Source organism: Callorhinus ursinus, unplaced genomic scaffold (assembly GCF_003265705.2).
Source record: "Callorhinus ursinus isolate GAN/ISIS: 27379988/994484 unplaced genomic scaffold, GSC_fseal_2.0 scaffold2, whole genome shotgun sequence".
In the NCBI taxonomy this organism is placed as follows: Eukaryota; Metazoa; Chordata; class Mammalia; order Carnivora; family Otariidae; genus Callorhinus; species Callorhinus ursinus.
The window spans coordinates 79,140,507-79,167,710 of record NW_027397064.1 but is presented as its reverse complement, the minus strand read 5'-3'; the positions used below and the strand labels follow the sequence as shown (position 1 = coordinate 79,167,710).

General features: G+C 35.2%; 1 protein-coding gene across 8 annotated transcripts in view; it reads left to right on the top strand.

Moving 5' to 3' along the window:
- MBD5 (methyl-CpG binding domain protein 5) overlaps window positions 1-27,204 on the top strand; it is a 459,856-nt gene that overhangs the window by 267,284 nt on the left and 165,368 nt on the right. The gene's annotated exons all lie outside the window — the stretch shown is intronic.

Here is a 27,204-nt window from a genome sequence, read left to right as displayed (position 1 = left end):
GCTTGTATAATCAGAATATCTGGCCACAATCATCCATATTATCATATGGCAACTGTTAATTGGTTCATGTACTCTATCTGATTCACTACATTTTTATACCTGGCCACTTCACTCATTTTTTTCTTACTTATTCTTCAGAATACTATATACTTTAAAGTTTTAATTGTTTAAACATCAGCCAACACTTATTTCTATTACCCATATTCTCAAGTTTCCGTATAGTATGTACCAATAATATTTCAGTAAAAAAGTAGTTATTACGATTAAAGTATTTGTTCTTACAAACATGAAATCTGACATTTTATTTAACAGTTGAACTATTTAACATAGAGTTTTTTTCTCCTCTAAATAAATGAATATATTTTCCTATCATCTTGGAAAATTATCATTGATTTTTGTCACTTTCCAAATGATCCTTGCTTTTCCTGTGATAGATTGATTATTCCATATCCATGTCATTTGACTTTTCATATATATATTTAAAAAAACTTAGTTGCTGAGAAATATTATGGCAAGGTTGATCAGAATTATGATCATATTTCTTCTGTATTTCGATCCCTAAGCTGATGAGCTGACTTACCATATAACTTTTCATTGATTTTAATCTCCCAGACTTTGCAGACCTCTGTTTATTTAGGTGAGCTTTAATTACTTTGTTCATCCAGTACCCTATATTCTGCATTGAAATCTCTCATGGTATAAACAAAGATTGAGGATGATGTTTGCTTTCTTTGTTAACACTGTACTAGAACTATGGAATGCTTTGTTTATGAGTACATGAAATTAAGTTTCACATCTATGTTAAGAAGGAATTCATTTAATCTATTTGTTCATTTTTAAGAATCAAAATTCTTTTTATGACTGTCCTCTATTATTAATGTTGCTGTCTAAGAATAACTAATACCAGGACAAGGAATCTAAATGAAGTAGAAACGAAAGATGTGTAGTAAGTAGTAGGAGCATGGGAGTAGAAAGGGAAGGTTTAGTGGGACTTTTTATAAAAAGTGTTAAACTAAAGTCTATTTAAATACAGGTTATAATTTTAACTGTAGGAATAATGAAAATCAATAAAGAATGAATGACATTTTAATTTTCTTTTTTGTTATTTCTAACACAGTTGATAACACAATATAATATCCAACTCTTAATGTTTAACTTTCTAGGATGCTTTTAAAGAGGATTCTTTTTTGTAAAAATATTCAGGGTCTTTTTTTGTTTGTTTGTTTTTTTCAATATTCCCAAGAGTCTCCCCAGTCTTTGATATTCAAATTATTCTCCTTTGGAGCACCTGTTGAGTCATAATCCTTGCTGATTTTCTCTATTTCACTTCTTAACTGTTCTAACTGGCTTTATGTACAATTTGAATAGTACTCAAATATCATTTTCACTAGCCTCATGAAATCCTGCATTTTTCCTTGATATTGACTTTGAGTCAATTTATATTATATTATGGTCAATTCATTATATTATTTATAGCCATAAATAGAATCCTAAAAGAATAGATATATTTGCAACATCCAATGATGAAGGAAACACCAACTAATAAAACTTTTATCATAATAGGTAAAGACAGGCTTTTTAGTGTTGAGGAGGGAAAAATAATTGTGTAGGAACAATTAATGAGTGATGTATAAATTAATCAGTATTTTATGATATGAGAACTTTTGTTTGCATGATGAATATTCAGATAATGGGAACTCTCTGTCTTGTCTTTTGTATTCAGATATAGAACGGTGGCTGGGCAAATTCTGGGTGGCAAATTCTGAAGCTTTTCAAGTTTAATGTAAAAGCTTCCCCATCTTACAAAAACTTATCAACTGTTTCTTAAAAGTACCATAAATATGTGTTTTGTGTGTGTGCACATGTGTGTGTAAACATCAGACATTGCATAAAAGTGAATTGATTTCTTCAAAGTAGTAAGATGGAAATTCATCCAGAGCATTGACTAAACTGGGCCATCAGTGTTGATAGTGATATTTATTTAACATGAATAATATTCTAATTCCCAAGAAAGATATTTTTCTGTGTGATAGATATTAGACTAAAGAATGCAGTGCCAGTCGACTCACTATTACATTGTAATAGATACCCCAAACACAAATCCCTACCAAGGAAAAGAAAGCCCTGATGACAGGACTAGATGAACCACAGGTACAATTAACCACTCCCTGCAGGGGTGAATTCAGTACCATCTATCACAAGCTAATTTGTTAGAGCGAGTCTTGAAGTAGAAATAATGAAAAGAGAAAAAACAGTAATCTAGAAATGAAAGTTATTAATGCCCATATTAATGGTCAAATGTTAGAAACATTAATTAAATGCCAGAATTTTTAAAATTCTGACATTTATTGTTTAAAGACTTTTGAATGATGTTAAGACAAAAACTTTTCTAGGTTTCCTATATATATGTAAGTTCTGTGGTTAGAAAATAAATCTCATCCTAACCTGAAGTGATTTCTCTCTCCTCTGAACTTCTAGAAGCTTCGTTTTCCATGTTGCTTTTTTTAATTTAAATTTTGTTAATATATAGTGCAATATTGGTTTCTAGAGTAGAATTTAGTGGTTAATCACTAACATAAACACCCACATATTGCTTTTTTGACAAATAATTTTGTACCAACCTTTAGACCTTATGCCATTTTCTGAAATTTATTTAAGTCTCATATTGTTATTGAACTATTTTTGTGCTTATATCTTTCCATCACATTCTCCCACTTCTACTACAGTGCCTTGTAGACGTGGCCAAAATATTTATTTGATCTGACTGATACAAACACATTCTTTTCCAGAATAAGAAAAATTACCTTGACTCTTATTTAAGGTATGGTACATTAATCTCATAAAACTATGCAAAACCTTTTTTTTGTTTGTTTTTTGTTTTTGTTTTCTTTTGTTTTTTTGTTTTGTTTTGTTTTTCTCCCAATATTTAATTTAAGTTCAAGTTAGTTAGCATATAGTGCAGTATTGGTTTCAGGAGTAGAATTTAGTGATTCATCACTTACATATATCATCCCAACATATGTCATCCCAATTAAGTACCCTCCTTAATACCTATCACCCATTTAGATCATCCCCCCACTTCCCCTCCATCAACCCTCAGTTTGTTCTCTATAGTTAAGGTGTCTTAGGGTTTGACTCCCTTTCTCATTTTATCTTATTTTATTTTTCTTTCCCTTCCCCTATGTTCATCTGTTTTGTTTCTTAAATTCCACATGAGTGAAATCATATGGTATTTGTCTTTCTGTCACTGACTTATTTCACTTAGCATAATACACTTTAGTTCTAGCCACGTCATTGCAAATGGCAAGATTTCATTCTTTTTGATGGCTGAGTTATATATATATATATATACACACACATCTTCTTTATCCATTCATCTGTCGATGGATATTTAGACTCTTTCCATAATTTGGCTATTGTTGATAGTGCTGCTATAAACATTGGACTGCATGTGCCTGCCCCTTCGAATCAGTATTTTTGTATCCTTTGGATAAATACCTAGTAGTGCAATTGTTGGGTCGTAGGGTAGCTCTCTTTTTAACTTTTTGAGGAACCTCCATACTGTTTTTCAGAGTGGCTGCACCAGTTTGCATTCCCACCAACAGTGTAAAAGTGTTTCCCTTTCTCCACATCCTCGCCAACATCTATTGTTTCCTGAGTTGTTAATTTTAGCCGTTCTGACAGGTGTGAGGTGGTACTTCATTGTGGTTTTGATTTGTATTTCCCTGATGATGAGTGATGTTGAGCATTTTTTCATGTGTCTGTTGACCATTCATATGTCTTCTTTGGAGAAATGTCCGTTCATATCTTCTGCCCATTTCTTAACTGTATTATTTAATTTTTGGGTGTTGAGTTTGATAAATTCTTTATAGATTTTGGATACTAGTCCCATACCTGATATGTCATTTGCAAATAACTTCTCCCATTCTGTAGGTTGACTTTAGTTTTGTTGATTGTTTCCTTTGCTGTTATGTAAAACTTTTATAGCAAATATTAATATTACCCCCATTACTAAACTTCAGATGAGTTCTTCTTCCAATATAGGTTGTAAGTAGTATTTGAGATTCATGCTCTGAATACTTTTAAAGATGATAATGCTCAAGAAAATGAGGTATGTTTGTGAAGGTGTGTAGGAGCAGGAACAATTGAAACTTGAACAAATGGATTTGAACTGCATGGGTCCACTTACATGCAGATTGTTTCTGATACAGTACTGTACTGTAAATGTATTTTCTCTTCCTTATGATTTTCTTAATAACATTTTCTTTTGAGTGCTTACTTTATTGTAAGAATTCAGTATATAATACACATAAAATACAAAATATGTATTAATTGACTGTTTATGTTATCTATAAGGCTTCAAGTCAACAATAAGCTATTAGTAAAGTTTTTTGGGAGTTAGAAGTTATAAATGGATATTCAACTATGCAGGGAGTCAGTACCCCTGACCCTCACGTTGTTCAAAGGTCAACTGTATTTTTTTACACTGCTGGTAGATGTAAATTGGTACAACTCTTAGAAAGTAGTTAAGATATATATGTATACCAGAAGCCTGAAGATATTATTATCCTTGACCCAATTTCCAAAAATCTATTCCAAAGAAGTATAGAAAAAGCCTTATCCCAAGGAAATTTGCAAGATTATTTATAATAATTAAATTTGGAAAGAACCTAAATGATAAAGAGTAGTGAATGGTAATAAGCAAATTACAGGGCAATATTATGATATTATTACACATAGTATTTGCAGAGACTTTGTTGATGCATGGGCTCTTTTGTTAAAAATGCATAAAATTTAGGTACAGTATTATCAGTGTTTTATAAGAAAAACATAGATAAAATTCTGGAAGAAGATATGCAGAAATCAACAGTTTAACAGTGAGTTGTGTTTGAGTGATAGAACTGTTTTCATTCTTACACTTCACTTGTATTCCCTAATAATCTTATAAAATAATATACAGTTGTATATGAGTATCTGTCATAGCTCCATTTGGAAAGTTTATTTTCCACCCTTGAATTTCCTTAACATTCTTGTTGAAAACAATTGACCATAAAATATGAGGGTTTGTTTTTGGATTTTCAAGTGGATTCCATTGATCTATGTCTGTCTTTATGCCAGTACCACACTGTCTTAATTACTGCAGTTTTGTGATGATTACTGTAAGGAATTGAGTTCTTCAACTTTGTCCTTCTTTTTCAAGATTGTTTGTCCTGGCTATTCTGGGTCCCTTCAGTCCCCATATAAATTTTATGTTTAGCTTGTCAATTTCTACAAAGAAGCCAGCTGTGATTTTGATAGAGATTGCATTTAATCTAAAGATCAATTTGGGGAATGTTGCCTCTTAACAGTATTAAGGCTTATGTTCATCCATGAACATGACATGTATTTCCATTTAGTTAAGTCTTAATTCTCTTCAATAATCTTTTGTAGTTTTTAGAGTGTAATTTTATACTTCTTTTGCTAAATATATTCCTAAATATTTTACTCCTCTGATACACTTTTAAATGGAATTGTTTTTTAATGTCATTTCATATTGTTCATTGTTAATGTAGAGAAAGTGACTAATTTTTTAAATTGATCTTGTCCTGCAACTTTGCTGAACTCATTTATAAATTTTTGTAGTTTCTTAGAGAATTCCTTTGGATTTTCTACATATAAGACCATACCATCTGAAATAGATATAGTTTTACTTATACCTAATCTAGATGCCTTATATTTCATTTTCTTACCTAGTTTCTTGGCTAGAATAGAAGTACAGTACAATGTTGAATAGAAGTTAAGAGTGGATACCCTTTGTCTTTTTCCTAGTATAGGAACAAAGCACTCATTGTTACACTGTTAATTATGATATGAGCTGTGCGTTATTAATAGATGCTTTTTATTATTTGTGGAAGCTCCCTTCTCTAATTCTAATTTGTAGAGTATTTTATAAAAGATTTTATTTATTTATTTGAAAGAGAGAGATAGCAGGAGAGAGTATGGGGGGGCAAGGAGAGGGAGAAGCAAGCTCCCCTCTGAGCAAAAAGCCCTACACAGAGCTTGATCCCAGGACCCCAAGATCATGACCTGAGCTGAAGGCAGACACTTAACCAACTAAGCCACCCAGATGCCCCTAATTTGTAGAGTATTTTTATCATCAAGAGGTGTTGGATTTTGTCAAATGCTCATTCTGTGTCTGTTGAGATAATGTGCTTTGTCTTTATTCTACTGTTATGGTGTATTAAATTAATTGATTTTGGATGTTAAACCAACCTTACATTCCTGGGGTAAATTCCACGTAGTCATGGTGTAAGATCCTTTTTATGTGTTGCTAGATTTGGTTTCCTGCTACTTAATTGAGGATGTTTCTGTCTATATTCATAAGAGAGATTGATCTGTAGTTTTCTTTTCTTGTGATGTCATTGTCTAATTTTTTTATCAGAGTAATAATGGCTTCAGAATGAGATGAGAAATGCTCTCTCCTCTTCTACATTTTAGAAGAGTTTGTAAAGAATTGGTATAAACAGTTCTTTAAATGCTTGGCAGAAATCACCAGTGAAGCCATCTGGGCCTAGGCTTTTACTTGTGGGAAGTGTTTTGTTTTAGATTTAATTTTTCTAGAGCAGTGTTAGGTTCATGTCACAGCAAATTGAAGGGAAGATACAGAAATTTCCCAAATACCTCCTGCTCCTGTATATGCATATGCTCCCCCATTACCAACATCCCCTACCAGAATTGTACATTTGTTATAATTGATAAACTTACACTGATATGTTGTGGGAAGTTTTTATTTGTTTTTATTTTTTTTAAAGATTTTATTTATTTATTTGACAGAGAGAGACACAGCAAGAGAGGGAACACAAGCGGCGGGGGGGGGGGGAGGAGTGGGAGAGGGAGAAGCAGGCTTCCCCCAAGCAGGGAGCTCGATGTGGAGCTTGATCCCAGGACCCTGGGACCATAACCTGAGCCGAAGGCAAATGCTTAACGACTGAGCCACCCAGGCACCCCAATTTTCAATTTCTTCTTGAGTCACCTTATTTCTCCTTGAATAGTTTATGTCTCTTCAGAATTTGTCCATTTCATCTAAGTTACCTAATTTTTTGACTTTGTATTCCCTTATACTCTTTTTTTTCTGCAGGTCAGTAATGTCTTCTCCTTCATTTGCACTATGATAATTTGAGTCTTCTCTCTATTTTCTTGATTATTCTAGCTGAAGGCTTGACAATTTTGCTGATCTTTTCAAAAAACCAAATTTTAGTTCCATTGATTTTTCTCTATTTTGTCCATACTCCATTTCATTTATTTCCACTCTCATTTTTATTTTTTAGTATAGTTTCTTTTTTTTAAGATTTTATTTATTTATTTGACAGAGAGAGAGATAGAGCGAGCACATGCAGGGGGAGCTGCAGAGAAAGAGGGAGAAGCAGGCTCCCCACTGAGCGGGAGCCCAACATGGGGCTAGATCCCAGGACCTTGGGATCATGACCTGAGCCGAAGGCAGACGCTTGACTGACTGAGCCACCCAAGCACCCCTAGTTTCTTTTGTTGTTCCAGAGTTTTAAGGTAGAAGTTTAGGTTATCAATTTGAGATCTTTCTTCTTTTTTAATATTGATACTTATAGTTATAATTTCCCTCAAAACACAGCTTTATCTTCATCTCATATGTTTTGGTATATTGTATCTTATTTTAATTCATCCTAAAATATTTTCTAATATCCCTTTTGATTTCTACTTTGACTGACTGGTTATTGAGGAATGTGTTGTTTAATATCTACATGTTTTTTAATTTACCAATTTCTTTCTGTTTTTGATTTCTAATTTCATTCCATTATGATTAGAGAACATACTTTATATGATTTAAGTTCTTTTAAATTTATTGAGGATTTTTTATTCTCTAGATATGCTCTATCCTGGAGACTATTTCATGCACACTTCAGGAAGTTTCCAGCTGTTGTTTCTTTGAATATCTTTTCAAGTCCTTTTTCCTTCTCCTTCTGTTACTCCCAATTAGGTATATGTTAGTGTGTTTGGTGGTGTCCCACATTTCTCTGAGGCTCTATTAATTTATCTTTATTTTTTTCTCTATTCTTGAGAGTACAAAATCTCTGTTGATCTATCTTCACATTCATTTATTTTTTTTCTTCTGCTGGTTCAGGTCCATTGAGTCCCTGTACTGAATTTTTCATTTCAATCATTATGTTTTCAACTCTGGAATTTCCATTTGGTTCTTTTTTTAATAATTTCTCTATCTCTTTATTAATATTCTATATCTGTTGAAATATTGTCATCATACTTTGCTTTGGTTCTTTGAACATATTACATATTTTTACTTGTTCCTTTGAAGTCTTTATTAGGTATGACAGCTGGGCTCTCTCACAAATTAGTTTCTATTCACTTTTTTTCCCTGTGTTTGGGTCATACTTTAATGTTTTTTGCATGTCTTGTAGTTTTTTTGTTGTTGAAAACTTGATATTTTCAATAGCATATCAACTCTAGGTACTGATCCTCTCTTCCAGGACTTTTTGTTTTTGTTTGCTTGTTTATTTGTTTAATTATATAGCTAGACTATTTTAGTGAGGTCTCTTTCCCCCATTGTGTCAAGCCTCTGATAATACTCCTGAAAGGGTTTGGATTTGCCCATGCACATGGTCACCATGTAATAACAGTATTTATAGCAGAGCTCTTTGAGACTGTCTTCCTTGATCTTTGTTATGCTGTCTGCCTCTGTTGGTGTCTCACACACCTGTTGAGCTTCACTGATTGCCAGTGGAATGCTCTATTGTTTTTGATAAGGTTTAAGGACACAAATTACTCCATAGTCTGATCCAATTAAATTCTGACCCCTTTGCTAGAGTAGGTTTTTGAGGCCATTCTTTGAAGTTTTATCCTACCCCAGAAGGACTCTTCTTAGCTGTCTCTTCCCTTGGTTCTCTCTGGTAAAAAATCCCATTTTCCTGGGATAGTTTTTGTTTTGTTTTGTTTGATAAATGATAAATCCATCATTTCTAATTCTTTCCTGATGTGGCCTGCCATTTATGTTGTTTCTGTGGAGAGTTATGAGCCTCCTCTTACTTTATTACCTGTTTCAAGAGCACCCTTAATCTTGAACTTTTCTATATTGTATTTTAAATAAAATTACTTGTTTTGGAGAGAGCTTTAAAACTTTGTTTTTGTGGCCTGCATCTATCCCTGGGCAAACTCTCTGAGCCACTGCTCTGAAGCTAAGGACAGGGATAGTGGCCCACTTTTTTTGGAGTGACACCCCTGTTTTATGAGTAGGGCAATTGGTGGAACAGTAGCCTCTGATCTTCTTGGCTTACCCCTCCTGGTGTGGAACTTCTGCCCTAAAACTGAGCTGGGGCAATGGTGATTGGGGCCACTTGTTCTCAGCCTTCCTCACCTAGAGTAAAACCTCTGCTCTGTAAGTAAGGACTAATTACAGTTGCAAAAGGTTGTTCATTTGCCCTTAGGATGATTTCTAGAAATTTTAAATGATTTTACTTTTATAATTTTTCTGGTTTTGATTGTTTCTCTGGAAAGCCCCTTATTCCTCATCCATTCCAGAAGTGAATCTGGGCCATTAACTTTTGGATGGTATCCCATCAACGATTCTGTTGATCTCAGAAGGATCTTTGTTACTGTGTGATTTATCATTTATCAGTCTATTGGCTTTACCTCCAGAAATCAGCATCATCATGGCACAAACCACTTTGTACACTACAGAGCAATGAATTACAGCATCCTCAAATGTCAATAATACATGTTTAGACCTAAAGTCAACATGTGGGAATAGGTGTAACCTAACATAAGGTCATCTCTTTATATAGATGATACTCTGTAGGTCATCTGCAAGGAAAGGGAATAAGTAACTCTGTGTCATAGCCAGTCTCAGTTTTTATCATGTTGTTGCCTCCATCCATACCAGTGTGACAAAGCAAGGATAGGGAAACTTTCTCTTTCTCTGATAGAAGACTATCCCCCAGTTAACCCAAACTACACTAATACAGGCTGGGTTCTCCTTCCTTCTACAGCAACCATTCTCTTCCCGGAGCTTCTCTGGCAAAAGGTGATCTTGGCCTGTCCTCTGTTTAAAGAACTTTGTCTAAGGTTCAAAATTTTAAGTGTTCTGATATTTAAAAGCTTAACTCTCAAAAGTTAAAGAATTTTAGGAGTTCTTACTTGTTGCCTTCCAATCTCCACTGACTAATCATCTACTCTCATTCACCCACGAAAACTGGAGAAAACATCTTCTGGTTCTATTGCTTGACTAAACTTTCAGACACCTACATATAAGATATATAAAATTTCAAGGTTTTAAAAAGATTTTATTTATTTATTTTAGAGAGAGGAAGAGAGCATCGGAGGAGGGCCAGGTTACATAGAAATAACCCGAGATTCTTGAACAGGGGAGAGAATCTCAAGCAGACTCTATGCTGAGTGCAGAGCCTGCTGCAGGGCTCGGTCCCATGACCCTGGATCACAACCTGAACCGAAACCAAAAGTCAGACACTCGACTGACTGTGCCACCCAGGTGCCCCTAAAAAATCCCAGTTTTATTCCATTTTCTTAGGGATATTTTTCTTTTCTGTTTATTAACTGATGTGCAGTCATTTCCTATTATTTACTGAAATATTTGTTATATTGTATTTCTCCCACATGCAGGATTAATAGGTGTCTATATTGTGTCATTCCTATTTTCCCAAAAATGTCTGAATGTCTGATGGCCTGTGAAACAAACCTCATAATCTTCCCTGTTTGGCCACAGTTTACCTTTCTTGCCTCTCTCTGATCTTCTGCCTGTGTTCCACTCATACTGGGCCAACAACTCACTACTTTCTCCAAACATACCATTTATTTCACATGTCCATGCTTTTGATATCAGAAATGCTTAACGAAGTGATTGCAATGGTCTTCTGATAATTATGTCAGGTACCAGAGCCTCAGTCAGCTCCTATTGAATCAGAATTTTTATGTGTGATGATTTATTTAAAAGCTTCTCAGCTGGTTCTAGAGCTAGTTAGGAACGATTGCTATAATCTTTTCTTTCCCTGCAGTATCCTCCCTGTCACTTGCTTTCACTTTGTCTGACAAAATCTTGCTCAACAAAAGCCGGAAAAGAGAGTGAGAGAGAGAGTGAGAGATCCAACTAAAATACTGCTTTACCAAAAATTTTTCCTCATTTCTATCTCCATTTTTAATCTAGTGGATATTTGTTGTTGTTCTTGATGAATTAGTATCAGAGCCCTCTTTCTGTGTTCACGGGGTCCCTTAGCTTCTGAATTAAAGACAGGTCCTACTTTAGAGGCTCAAAATGCCAACTACTTACTTTTCCAGCCTCCCTCACACATGAGTCTATAAGCAAGACTTTGCCAATTCAGACATATACACCACAGTCTTTGAAGCAAGAACTAGAGACATGAGAAAACAGGCCATACACTACATTTTTAGAGAAGGTAAGCATGTAGCAATGGGCAGCTACTTCCAGTTTCCAAATACAGTGGAAGTTATTCTAGTGGCAGCATCTAGCTTACAGCTTCTAAGCAGAAGCATTGTACCCTGTGGCCCCTTTTCCTGGCCTGGTAGCCTCCAAATCTTATTCTACAGCTTCCTGGAGAATTCTGTGAGATCCTTCCTATCTTTTAATAAATTTATTTTCTGCTGAAATTACATCAAGTTGGTTTCTATCACTGGTAACTAAGATAGAGAGAAACTTAATAAAATAATCACCTTTCTATAGCCCCCACACCCCTTCATTCACAAGCCAAATGGGAATAAATCATACTGTCTTATTGTTAATTGCCAGTAGAATATGAGTTAACTGTCAAAAGGGAAGGAAAGAACATTCTAGGCAGAAGGCCTAGTAGGAAGCCATGTGGCTGGAAGAAACATAGAGAATACCAAGACCTAAAGGGACCCTTTGCCTAAAAGATAAAATTTTCTACAAAGAAGATTGTAGAAAATTAGTGAGAGGTGAAAAAAAAAAAAGAAAATTAGTGAGAGGTGTCAATGAATAGAAAGCTGTTAGAGGAATTAAATAACTGGATCACAGTAGCTCTACAAGACCATATGAAGACATTTTAATTTTTATTAAGTTCAATAACAATGTAAAGCTATTGAGGTATTTTAAACGGCAGATGTTATGCTCAGATTTGTATTTTGAAAAAACCTCCTCTGTGGCATGAATAATAAATTGGAGGTGGGGAAATGCTGGTGATTTTACTTGGATTTGAGTTTTGCTCATAATATTTAGAGGTCTATGTTGTTCCAAGCTGATCACTGCATTCTTGCCATGTCCTCCTACTCATCCTAAATTTTTTCTGTTGGGATATTCCAAGGGGAAGACGTCTCCTCTCTCATCTTTTAGTCCTTTAATCTTTGAATATATGCAGAACAGGCTAGGGCAATATTTTTTCCATGTTTCTTACCGTTATTAGTAAGAGTTGCTAATGAAGAGACTCTAATTTTTATCACATCCATTTAATTTCACAAAGATCTATAACTCATATTGGATTCTTTTGATATCCAGATATTTAAGCAGTTCTGGGTTTGTTTGTTTGTTTGTTTGAAGAGTTGGAGTAGCTTTCAACTTATTCTTTTAAAACTAAAACTGAAAACCAAAAAAGGATATACCACACCAAAACATATGCTAATAATGCCTTTATATTATATTATTTTATATATTATATATATACATATTAATGTCTTTTTTCAAGAGCTGTTCAAAACAAAAATTAAGTTTGAAGATACTATTTGTATTTTTATTTGGTCTCAGAGAGTCAAATAATGATTGCAGATGGCCAGATTGCAGATGACCAGCCAAATAATTAGAGCTGCTACTGATTTTTATAAGTATGACCTTCTGAATTTTAGTAAATCCACCAAATCATTACAAAAGGCAGTCAGTGGTAAATCAAACAATTTGGTTTTTCATTCATTAGTATAGTCAAAGGCCTTTAATTTCTGAATTCCAGAAAATTTTTCTAAGCATACTTAAAAAGCAATATCCCAAACAAAGGCAAGGCATGTGGTGGCTAATATATGCAAAGTTGGTAAGGACAAGACTGTAAGGCCACCCATGGGACCAACCATGTGTGTTGCAGCACAACAGCACAGGAGGGGCAAGGACAGGAATCAGAGGTTCAAGGCAAGGACAAGACTTTTCCAAATTCCAGACTGTTATCTTATATAAGTGATTTGTTAATCTTATTTGTCCACATTATTTCTTGGTTATTTTAACTAACAAAGAAGATTGTAGAATTTGATTAAGAAAAATAAAAGTATATATTCTTTGTCCAAAGTATATTTAAGGAAATTTAGGTTGAACCATATGAAATTGTCATTTCTGCTAGTCAGAAATGATTGAATATGGGCAATTTCGTTTGGTTCAACCTGCTAAAACCTATCAATGCACTGTGACATACCATAACATACAGCGTATCATTGAAGTTGCTCATTCTGAATAGATGTGAATACATTTTTTCTCCATTTTTATCAACAATTAATTTTAACAGAAAATATCTACTTTTTCAAATAAATGTAATCTTATTAGGTACCAGAAACACTTCCTATGTCCATTTTAAAAACAAGTTATCAAATTCAAAAGAGACTTTTTAATTGTAAAGAAGGGGCAACATGCAACATGGTACAAATATACTGGTGAACTGACCCAGTCTATAATGTTTTTAATGCCCTCTTGGTTGAGATTCTAGAATCCAGGGATTTTCCAGAGCCATCACAGAATTAGATAATACATACTTATACTATAGCTCTCCCTAATTCCAAGAAAGTTAAAGTCTCAGGAAAGATGGAGGTCACTATAAATAATTTTTTAAGATAATAATAGTAATTATAGCAGATAACACTTAAATAGGGTTTATCGTGCCAGGCACTATTTTAAGTGCTTTGCGTATATTAACTCATTTAAACTTCACAGCAATCTAGTGAAGTAGCTAATAGTAAGTATCATTATCCCCATTATAAAAATGAGAAAATATGCAGAACAATTAAACAATTTGTATAAAGTCACACAACAAGTAAATGCCTGAGCCAAAATTTAAACCCAAGCATTCTGGCGCCAAAGTCACTACTTAACCAATAATAAACTGCCTCTCAATATAAAGAAGGTCTAGTATCACTGAATCAATTTTAACACTAGCAGGAGTTGCAATATTGGTTGAAATACTAAATTCTTTAATGGAGCTTATCATGCTTCTTTCCATTCCAGTAGCTGCCATTCCAGACTGTTGCAGTAGTTCTCTAGCTAGGATACAGATTTCTAATCTTCTCCCTGTTCTGAGCCAGCCAACACCCTACTGCTAGATTAATAGAAATAAATCATCACTTTAATCGTGTCACTACCTTGCTCACATCCCTTTCATGACTGTATATTTCCACTGCCAGGAAAGGATGTAAAGAAGGATGCACCAGGATCTGGTAGCATAAACTGAAATCCCTTTACCACAAGCTCAATGTTTCTTTGAAGTTTTTTGTTTTAGCTTAAAAATTCACACAAATTTTATATCCATATATGTTTGTTTTAATATAAAAATAATGTTTAAAATTAGATATCATATAATGACTTAATTCTAAATTTTCAAAGAAAATTGATGAGTCAGAGAGATGCTTCATGTGTACCATGGTCTTTCTAGTGTCACATGAAGTATACGTACTCTCGTTTGAAGAGCCTGGGTGTACAGAATAGATTTTGGGTGTCTTTGCTACATACTTAAGACCCAATTATCTGGTCCCATCCCAACCTTCCCATCTTATAACTTGCCATTTCCCTGCATTAAGCCTCTGGGTAAATCCATCCACCTAATCATCCAGTTATTTACCACATACCCCACTATGTACCACTTTAGGAGGCACTATGTGCCTCCTAAAGATGTCTTGTACTGTATACCACCTATATATTTTGGCTATTGTCCTTTCTCCCTGCTTGGAATACCTTCTCACCTTATTTCTATTTAAGTGCTTATCCTTCAAAACCTAATTCGAATAGCTTTTCCTGACTATCCCATTCAGGACTCTGAATTCCTATAACACTTACTTAGTGCTTATTATATAATATGTTATGTTTTTTATATCTGTATGACTAGGTGTTACACATAAAGTTTTTAAATAAGAGTTCAACATACAGAGAAGCAAAAAAAGGACACAGGCAAGGAATATAAAATAGCACAGGGTATCCCAGTAAATGCTAGGTTGTTTCAAATAGCCAGAATGTAGAATATACACTGATAATGTAAAAAAAGTAGGGACCAGATCATGAAGGGATATATAATACATGCTAAGAAATGGACATCCCACCCACCCCAGCTCCCACTGTAATTAATGGGAAACCAGCAAAGAATTCAAACAGGTGGTAATTTATTATATTGATCATAATGAACTTTGATGTAAATTCCATAGTTTTTAATATTCTTCATTTTCTTAGATCTTTATTTTATATCTACGTAAAATTATGATCATGTCTTTATGAAATCTTTTTTTAATTTAACCCACAGTATATCTTTTCTGTATTCAATGGATACACACATAGACAGGAATTTTGTTCATTGCTTTAAAAAATGGGATCTCACACACACACATATACACACACACAAACACACACACATAGCCCCACACTTTGCATTTTTCATTCTACAATACTTTGTAGAAATAGCTCTAATTTTTTTAATGACTGTAATATATTGTATAGTATGGATGTACCAAAATTTATTCAACTATTTCTCTGTTTATGGACATTCACCTTATTTCCAGTTTCTTGATATTTTTAAGGTATTATATCTAGTCAAATATCCAAATATTTGGATATATAAGACAAAAGTAAACTTATGTTGATAATCTTATTTATTATGATCCTATCTCGTATCCTCTTTTGCTACAAAATTAGTGGATATTTAGGAGTTGTTCCCAATAGTAATATAGCATCAAAAGGCTTGAAACAGACCCAGCTGAAGATTCAAATTTTGAGTTAAAGTATTATGATACCATACATATTAAACATAGGGTAATTACAATAATACTTTCCAATCTGAGATGTTAATAGGAATTTCAAAAGGATTCCATGGTCAAATTATTTGGGAAAATACACTAGATTGAACTGGGCACTGCAAGCATGCATTACATTTCTCTGAGTGTATTATTCCATGAAATACCATTTGGTAAACAGTGCCCTACATTATTCTAAAACAGTATAGACAGCTGAATTGTGTCCAGCCATGTGGTAGATTCCCAAAGGCCATTTTCATGACACCTGTTTTGGCCCCGAAGTTGTACAGGTATGGGAAAACAAACCCACTCAGATCGCTACTGACTTGTCTTGGTGTTTCTCCCACTATCCCTCTTCATACCTCTAATACATCTATCATTCAGCCACAAAAGCTTAGAATTCCAATGACCTCTAGTCCTTACTGTGGCAGAGCTCATAGGCTAGCTAACAGGGCAAATATATAAACAAATTTATACAATTTATTGTGATAAGTATTTATAAAGGTACACAATGGTAGTGGTAATAAGGTAGACATGAGAAAATATTTACATTTGTAAATTAATTTATACAAATAAGATTTTAACTTCATTTAGAATAATCCAGTCTAGAATTAAATGAAGTAGATGTTGTAGTGGTTATTGTACATGACTTTCTCTTCTATTACCTTATAAGTGCCCTGAGGACTTGGCGTTGTATTATTTATTTATTTCCTATTGTACCTGGCACTACTACAGATACATAAGATACATTCAATAAATGTTTGTTAACTTGAATTAATTTCCAGGAGTTGCTCATTTTTAAAAAAAAAACTTTATTGCACGGTCTACAATTTATTATGCCTGCATAATCAGACTGTTTTATTCCTAATTTAAGATGTGATTGTAGGGAAGGTGACAAACACAAAATTTTTAAATCTAGATTATTATTTGACTCTTTCTCAGTAGAACTTTTGAAACCATTGATTGTAGGGAAGGTGACAAACACAAAATTTTTAAATCTAGATTATTATTTGACTCTTTCTCAGTAGAACTTTTGAAACCATAGACTTATTCCATGGGCACTGCCTTTGCACAAAATATTTATAGGAATGCTTTTGTTCTGTGACCACTATTTTGAATATATACACTACTTTCATCTGAATTCTGAAACCAACTAAATGTCATCTCCAACTAAGTTTAGTGGGTCAAAAGTTATGTATGCCTTTTTGGGTCAAAAACGAGATCTTATGTGGTACAAAAGCTAATTGTAAAGGCAATTACAAAACAGAAATTCCAAAAATACTTCTAACAATTCCAGAATTTCTGGGCTTGCCTTATAACTTCCCAAAATAGCCCTTTTGAAAGACAAAACTGATTTAAAGTATATTTATTAAAATACCAGACTCTTCATAGGCCCAATTTGTAACTCTGGTTTATTAAGAAGAGTTGTTGGTTTAACTGAACTGGAATTTAAGCATTTTATTATTTTCTGACTAATAATCTAATACTATTTTGAATTGGTATGAAACTTTTAGCAGCAATACTGATATTATAACTTATTTTTAACTACAGAAAATCATTCTTACCTCATCATTTAAATTCTGTAAAAATGCAATTATAGCTCAGGTTTTTTTCATTTTTTATTAGATCTTTTTCCTAAGAAAATGTATACATTCATGCTCATGATTTTCTCATCATTATATTCATTGTTGTCATCAGGTAATGATAATGGAAGGTGAGACCAAAAATCACCCTCATTACCTGATTAGCTGATCCTTTACCTAAAGGAACCTAATCTGGAAATAAGACCAAGGACACATTAGATGGAGAAATACTTTAAAACGGCATTTATTTCAACTGAACTTGTTCAGTTTCTGAGAAATGAAACAGGAATTGAGCTAAAGTTTACTTTTGCTTTAGCCAGAAAGAAAAGAATTGCCAGTCAAATTAATCCTATAGACATGAAGAGATAGATCTATTTAAGAAAATAAATGCCTTTTTAAAGTCTTTGAGCTCATTTGAAATACCCATTTACTTCCAATTTCTGCTCTGACTTCAAAATATTTTATTTTACAGGTTTTATAGGAAGTAGATACCGTTTTTCAATTTCCCTTTAATTAGTGTTTTTTAATATATAATAGAACAGTTAAAAGTACTCCAGACTTGACTAATTATCTGATAAAAGTCAGCTTTAAGAAACTACTACAGAATACATATTTTCAAAGGGATTCACACAGGTTTATGGAGCATACAACCATAAATATCAAAGGGTAAAATAGAGATTTGGGGGTTACTAGCCTAAACTTTTAAGTTTGATGAATAAGGAAGCCATCTGAGCTGCTGTCACATGGATGACCTGGAATGATTTGAACAATTGCATATTCTTATGTTTTTCTACAAAATATACATTCACAAATAATATCCAGCACATCCAGACTTTAAATAGTGTACTCTGGTTTTTGTGAAAAATCTTTTGCAAGACCATTCCAAGATATAGTTTGCTTTGTGAAGAAGTTGGGCTTATGTTCTTAAAAACTGTGGTAATAATTTGCATACTGCTTTATGTTTACCAAATTTTTAATTTCTTTATCATCTCAGTTGATCCTAGAAATAGTGGAGATAATACTTATAAGGTAGGTAGGAGTTAAGACTCATTTGATTACAGTGAAGAACATTCTCCCTCTCTGCCCACCCCCTCTGACCACACACACACACACACACACACACACACATACACACAGGCACGCACGCGCGCGCGCGCACGCATACACTGGCTTAGACTAAAACAGGACATTTTCGTTCATAGCATGGAATGGTCTTCAGCTAGGCTAATTTGGAGCTGAATTGGCTCCATTGTTGGCTCCACACTTGGTGACACTGAGAGTTTTGAGTGTCACTGGTCCTCCTTTGGTTAAGTGCTCGTCCTTGAACACGTAACTGTAGACGGGGGATAGGGTAACATGCTGACTTGCTTCTCCACTTAGACCCTCCTCCAGAGCTGGGAAATGGGTGAGTTGTCCAAAGGAAAATCAGGATACAGTTACCAGAAGTAAAAGGAAAGCACGGTAGGGAGCCAAACGTCAAATGTCCTTTCCAGCAGGCATTTTCATGTCCACTTTACAGGTGAAAAAAGCAATACACTGGAAGGTTAAATGACCTACCCAAATATAGGTCTTCTGGTTACAAATCCTACTCCTGGCTGCTATAAAAGAAAGGGAACGAAGTTTGTTTAAGAAAAGAGAGGTGGTTCTAGGTATAACATTTATTTCTGGTCTATGTTTCAAAGTAGACCAGACATGATTGATTTTAGGATAATAATTGAGTCTGATCTCTGTGGGGTAGATGAACAAGACATACATGGGGCATAAATTGTCCCAAAGTCCATGGAAGGCAGTGGAAGGAGGTACAGGGGATGTGATCCTTACAATCCAGAGTTAGGAATTTGGGATTAAAATTAAAATAGCAAACATTTGTTAACCATTCATTATGTCTCAGGCACTGTGCTAAGTACTGCTCCTATGTCAATTAACAGTCACAACTTCATTGTGAAGTAAAGATTTTACACTTAAGAAATCTTAAGCAAAAAGAGGTTTAATATCTTGTCCAAGATTATATAACCAAAAAAGAGGTCGAACCTAGAAACTCTAGGACTCTGTACAATGCCTGTTTTTGTTTTTCATTGTTACCAACTAAAGTAGTGATGTTTAGATGCCTGCCATGGGCTGGCTGCCGAAGCAGATGTTTGTCTGCCTCAACAATTTTTTTTTCCAGAAACTTACCCTATAAGGCTCTATAATAAAATAATTCATCTACAGTGATACTTAAGAATTTATTAATGCCAGGGCGCCTGGGTGGCTCAGATGGTTGGGCGTCTGCCTTCGGCTCGGGTCATGATTCCAGGGTCCTGGGATCAAGTCCCACATCGGGCTCCTGGCTCAGCAGGGAGCCTGCTTCTCCCTCTCCCTCTGTCTTCCCCCCTGCTAATGCGCTCTCTCTCTCTCTGTATCTCTGTGTCAAATAAATAAATAAAATCTTTAAGAAAAAACAAAGAATTTATTAATGTCTACTAAGTTTCCACAGATTATTGTTAATGGCAATCTTATGCTGTTTTTGGTCAGTTTTGTATTTATCAAAATTACACATGGACATGGTTTAAAAAATCAAGTAGTCCTATGAAACCTAAAAAAAGCAGCAGCACTCCTGTGCTCTGCAAACCTTCCACCATTTTTCTAATTCCCAGAGGCAATCATTTTCAGTTCATTTTTAGCTGTTTCTTTTTATATTTATAAAAAAGAATATCTCTAAATAATATGATTATTTTTACTTCTTGATTTTTTTCAGCTTTGCATATAATCTATTAATTTCTTTTTTTAAATATTTTATTTATTTGAGAGCGAATGAGAGTGAGAGAGAGAGCACAAGTGGGGTGAAGGGCAGAGGGAGAAGCAGACTCCCCGCCGAGCAGGGAGGCTGAAGTGGGGCTTGATCCCGGGACTCTGGGATCATGACCTGAGCCAAAGGCAGATGCTTAACCGACTGAGCCACCCAGTTGCCTCTAATCTATTAATTTCTCACTATGGAAGCCATAGAGTTAAATCCAAATACACTGTCTTTTCAATATAGTTATATCATGATTTTGATGTTTAACATTCAAATAAGCACATTTTATAACTATATAAAATTAATTTATGACTGAACCACATCATATTTCTAATTCTCTGTTTTCCCTAAAATTAATAATTGTCTTGTTTTTCATTTGCTTGGTCCTATGTACTTGCTTCTGATTCAGCTGTAACCTCTGTCCCACACAGCACAGATTACTTTTCATTATCACTTTGGGACTTCTTTTGTTCCTGTTTTGAGTTGAAACTCCTGTTTTTAATGTCTTTTCCTTCTTCATTTACCCTCATTTAGATGGACCACGTCTACCAATAGCTTCAATCTTGTCTCTCTGAAAATGTCTTTCAGCTTTACTGATATTTGATTGATACTGTGGCTAAATACAGAACTCTGGTTTGGAATTTATTTTCTTTCAAAGTTTTTATGGTCTGTGTCCATTGTCTTTTAGTTTCTAGTGTTGAAAAGCTGAAAGATATTCTACTTTCTGTTTTATATATTTTTCCTTTCTGAAAGCTTTTATAATTTTCTATTTGTCACAGAGTTCTGAAATTTTGTTGTGATGTGCCTTGTAGGGTTTCTATTTTCATTAATTTGGCTAAGCACCCAGTGAGCCCTCTTAATCTGGAAATTCATGTTCTTTAATTCAGGAAAATTTTCATGAGTTATTTCTTTTTTTTTTTCCAAAGATTTTATTTATTTATTTGACAGAGAGAGTCACAGCGAGAGAGGGAACACAAGCAGGAGGAGTGAAAGAGGGAGAAGCAGGCTTCCCACTGAGCAGGGAGCCCAACGCGGGGCTCGATCCCAGGACCCTGGGATCATGACCTGAGCCGAAGGCAGACACTTAATGACTGAGCCACCCAGGCACCCCTTTCATGAGTTATTTCTTAGATAATTTTTTCCCTCTGTTTTGTCTTTTTCTCTTATTTGGATGTTGAATCTCCTAGATTGGTCTCTCCTATGTTCTTTCTCTTAATCTCTTCACTTTCTGGGAGATCTTCCAACCTTCCATTTCTATCATAATTTTGTTTCCCAGCAGCACTTTTCTTGTTTCCTGAATGTTTTTTTTTCCTTTTTTTTTGTTTAAGCAATCTGTTTTTGTTTCATGGATTCAGTTCTTCTCTTCTCTCTTTAAAGATAAGTTTTTTGAGGGGCACCTGGGTGGCTCAGATGGTTAAGCATCTGCCTTCAGCTCAGGTCATGATCTCCAGGTCCTGGGATCAAGTCCTGCATTGGGCTCCCAGCTCAGTGGGGAGTTTGCTTCTCCCTCTCCCTCTGCCTCTCCCCTTGCTTGTGCTCTCTCTGTCATTCTCTCTGTCAGATGAATAAATAAAATCTTTTTTAAAAAAAAGATAATTTTTTTGGGCGCCTGGGTGGCTCAGTTGGTTAGGCGACTGCCTTCGGCTCAGGTCATGATCCTGGAGTCCCGGGATCGAGTCCCGCATCGGACTCCCTGCTCGGCGGGGGGTCTGCTTCTCCCTCTGACCCTGCTCTCTCTCTCTCTCTCAAGTAAATAAATAAAATCTAAGAAAAAAAAAAAAAAAAAAAAGTTATTTTTTTTGAAATTCTTTTCCTGATCAGTTCTATTTTCTGTTGGTTTGCTTGGTTTTTTTTGTTTATTTGTTTGTTTGTTTTAGGTTCCATCTTTCCTGTTAGGAGCTTTCCCCAGATGTCTAGCAGTCATTGGCTGTCAGTTCATATTTCAGATAGTAAGAAAGGGGGATGCCAGGATAACACATAACTGGAGTTTAATGGCTGTGAATTCCCTAGATCTGAATGTGCTGTTTTGTTCGGGAACCCCCAGTATCATTTCATTGAACACCCATTTTTTTTTATTCCAATTATATTCACCAAAGGAGAATCTTCCACTCTCCTGCCTGGAAGCTTTATGATGAGCTACTAGCATTCTGCAAACCCAGTAGTAGAGGACTTGGGAGTCTCAGTATTTGTCATGTAAAACTTCATTCAATTCTGTTTTCAGTAGACTACTGAAACTGCCCTCCAGAATTCTTCAAAATTTCCCAGTTTGGGAATCTTCTATTTTACACACTCCAAAGAATAAACATTTAGTCTTCTGCCAGGATAAGAGAGGGAGGAGTACTTGTCTAATCGTGAATGGTAGAGAGGGGATGCAAGAGATTAATTCTTAAATTAATTTCTAACCAGGCTTGCTGTTATTTAACCTGCTTCCAGAAGTTTAGGTGCCACCAATTCCCAAGGTTTTTGGAAACTAGTGCAAATAAAATTGCTTCCTGGCTTTACCTACTGCTGGCTTAGGATTCACTTGTTTGAATCTGCTGTCAGTTAGCTGTCATCCTTCTGTCTTCTAGCTTCCAAATTTGGTTACCATCATTCACTCATTCATTACTCACTCTCCTTTTCTCCTTGGTTTATGCTTTTTAACAAAAATTTTAATGTTGTATTTTAGTATGGTTTTGAAAAGGAATGGAGTTAAATGTGTATGTCCAATCTACCTCTTTAATCAGAAATCAATATTGATTTTTGATTTTATTACCCACCAAGTAGTTTCTTTTTAACATTTTTTCTTTAAATTTTTTTATTTTTATGTTAATCACCATACATTACATCATTAGTTTTTGATATAGTGTTCCATGATTCATCGTTTGTGCATAACATCCAGTGCTCCATTCAGTACATGCCCTCTTTAATACCCATCACCAGGCTAACCCATCCCCCCACCCCCCTCCCCTCTAGAACCCTCAGTTTGTTTTTCAGAGTCCATCGTCTCATGGTTCGTCTCCCCCTCCGATTTCCCCCCCTTCATTCTTCCCCTCTTGCTAACTTCTTCTTTTTTTTTCTTAACATATATTGCATTATTTGTTTCAGAGGTACAGATCTGTGATTCAACAGTCTTTCACATTTCACAGCACTCACCATAGCACATACCCTCCCCAAGGTCTATCACCCAGCCACCCCATCCCTTCCACCCCACCCCCACTCCAGCAACCCTCAGTTTGTTTCCTGAGATTAAGTACTCCTCATATCAGTGAGGTCATATGATACATGTCTTTCTCTGACTGACTTATTTCACTCAGCATAACACACTCCAGTTCCATCCACGTCGTTGCAGATGGCGAGATCTCATTCCTTTTGATGGCTGCATAATATTCCATTGTATATATATATATATACCACATCTTCTTTACCATTCATCTGTCGATGGACATCTTGGCTCTTTCCACAGTTTGGCTATTGTGGACATTGCTGCTATAAACATCGGGGTGCATGTACCCCTTTGGATCCCTACATTTGTATCTTTGGGGTAAATACCCAGTAGTGCAATTGCTGGATCGTATGGTAGCTCTATTTTCAACTTTTTGAGGAACCTCCATACTGTTTTCCAGAGTGGTTGTACCAGCTTGCATTCCCACCAACAGTGTAGGAGGGTTCCCCTTTCTCCACATTCCTGCCAACATCTGTCGTTTCCTGACTTGTTAATTTTAACCATTCTGACTGGTGTGAGGTGGTATCTCATTGAGGTTCTGATTTGGATTTCCCTGATGCCGAGCGATGTTGAGCACTTTTTCATGTGTCTGTTGGTCATTTGGATGTCTTCTTTGGAAACATGTCTGTTCATGTCTTCCGCCCATTTCGTGATTGGATTATTTGTTCTTTGGGTTTTGAGTTTGATAAGTTCTTTATAGATTTTGGATACTAGCCCTTTATCTGATATGTCATTTGCAAATATCTTCTCCCATTCTGTCGGTTATCTTTTGGTTTTGTGGACTGTTTCTTTTGCTGTGCAAAAGCTTTTTATCTTGATGAAATCCCAGTAGTTCATTTTTGCCCTTGCTTCCCTTGCCTTTGGCGATGTTTCTAGGAAGAAGTTGCTATGGCTGAGGTCGAAGAGGTTACTGCCTGTGTTCTCCTTTAGGATTTTGAAGGACTTCTGTCTCACATTTAGGTCTTTCAACCATTTTGAGTCTATTTTTGTGTGTGGTGTAAGGAAATGGTCCAGTTTCATTCTTCTCCATGTGGCTGTCCAATTTTCCCAACACCATTTGTTGAAGAGACTGTCTTTATTCCATTGGACATTCTTTCCTGCTTTGTCAAAGATTAGTTGACCATAGAGTTGAGGGTCCATTTCTGGGCTCTCTATTCTGTTCCACTGATCTATGTGTCTGTTTTTGTGCCAGTACCATACTGTCTTGATGTTGACCGCTTTGTAATAGAGCTGGAAGTCCGGAATTGTGATGCCACCAGCTTTGCTTTTCTTTTTCAACATTCCTCTGGCTATTCGGGGTCTTTTCTGGTTCCATACAAATTTTAGGATTATTTGTTCCATTTCCTTGAAAAAAGTGGATGGTATTTTGATGGGGATTGCATTGAATGTGTAGATTGCTCTAGGTAGCATTGACGTCTTCACAATATTTGTTCTTCCAGTCCATAAGCATGGAACATTTTCCATTTCTTTGTGTCTTCCTCAATTTCTTTTATAAATATTTTATAGTTTTCTGAGTACAGATCCTTTGCCTCTTTGGTTAGATTTATTCCTAGGTATCTTATGATTTTGGGTGCAATTGTAAATGGGATTGACTCCTTAATTTCTCTCTCTTCTGTCTTGTTGTTGGTGTATAGGAATGCCACTGATTTCTGTGCATTGATTTTATATCCTGCCACTTTACTGAATTCCTGTATGAGTTCCAGCAGTTTTTGGGTGGAGTCTTTTGGGTTTTCCACATACAGTATCATATCATCTGCAAACAGTGAGAGTTTGACTTCTTCTTTGCCGATTTGGATGCCTTTGATTTCTTTTTGTTGTCTGATTGCTGTGGCCAGGACTTCTAATATTATGTTGAATAGCAGTGGTGATAGTGGACATCCCTGCCGTGTTCCTGATGTTAGGGGGAAAGCTCTCAGTTTTTCCCCATTGAGAATGATATTTGCTGTAGGTTTTTCATAGATGGCTTTTATGATATTGAGGTATGTACCCTCTATCCCTATACTCTGAAGAGTTTTTATCAAGAAAGGATGCTGTACTTTGTCAAATGCTTTTTCTGCATCTATTAAGAGGATCCTATGATTCTTGTTCTTTCTTTTGTTAATGTATTGTATCACATTGATTGATTTGCGGCTGTTGAACCAACCTTGAAGCCCAGGGATAAATCCTACTTGGTCGTGGTGAATAATCATCTTTTTAACATTTGTTAGATTAGAGATAAATACCTTTTTTTAAAAAGACAATTTCTCTTTAGAGGAAATGGGAAATAATTATAGCCATCCCTATATTCAGTCTCGGTAAGATTTAAGAAGATTGCTGTTTGTGTTTATATTTTATATTTAAATGCTTTTATTATGACAGAGACCTGCTTCCTTCACGGTAGTGGGAATGTTTATTATCCCATCAGCCTGAAAACAATAATGAGGAACCTTATTTTACAGAGCTCAATCTTGTATAGTAAGGATGTACGACATGATCAAACTTTCCAAATCAAAAACTGGGCAACACAGTTTAAACTTTAGAGAAAATAGTAGGTCCACCAACCATGGGCCAAACAATATGTTATACTTAACACATACCTCTATGAAATAATTTTTGATTGTCACACATTTTTTTGAAAATACATATTTATTGGATGGGTTTGTACTGAGAATATTGAGAAGAGATATATTTTTTTATTGATGTATAATTAACATACAATGTTATATTAGTTTCAGGTGTATAATGTATTGATTTGGCCATTCTATACATTACTGGGCACTCATACAATGTTATTACAATATTATTGACTATATCTTCTATGCTTTCGTACTGTTTTCTAACTAAAGATCCAAGACTCAAAGAAGTTAAGATATTTCCTCAAATTTATACAGCTAGTGAGCCACAAAGGTAGAATTTGAAACCAGGATTCATTTACTTCAAAGCTAATACTGTTTGGAAGTAAATGTGTATACAAAATCTGGCATTATGGGATTGCATTAAAGGTCCCCAGAACTTGGGAAGAAGTTATAGGAAAGTTACTATCAGAAATCATAACCAGAAAATCACCCCCTTTATTATTTGTACATTTTTACACAACCATTTCATTGAATTTTTGTAACAGCCACATAAGCTGGCTATGTAGATTTAAATGTTATAGTTCCTTATCTCAAGTGTGTAAAATATAGTTTGCCTGTATCTAAACATTGACTTGTCTCACAAACCCCTTTTCTTGGCACCGCCCACCACCACCATTTCCACAGATAAAGGAAAGATTAATCTTACCAACAGGTAGTTGCTTGGTTACTTCTTAAGTAAAATTGAGTCAGTTTAGGCTTTAAACCAAGATTCTTCCCCTCAGCTTAGAAGGATTCTCTCCATCCCTTGTACTCTTCTCCAAGTTCCTGGGAGACTTATATACCTGGCATCAATAGATGAGTGTGGGTTTCTATACTCTTCTCTTTGCTTGCTTGTCTCCACTGAGTTATTGCTTTTGGCCCATGAGCCAGCATCCACAAAGACGTAATTCCTCTTGCTTGGCCTCTGGACTTCATATACTGGATCTACTGCCATGATTCTTGCCATGGTCTTCAGTTGTAAGGACCATGCACTCTTCGCCCTGTTTCTTCAAACCCCAGTCTCCTTTACGTCTGCCAGCTCAGTCTTAGCCACTTTTGCACCCCTCTCATGGG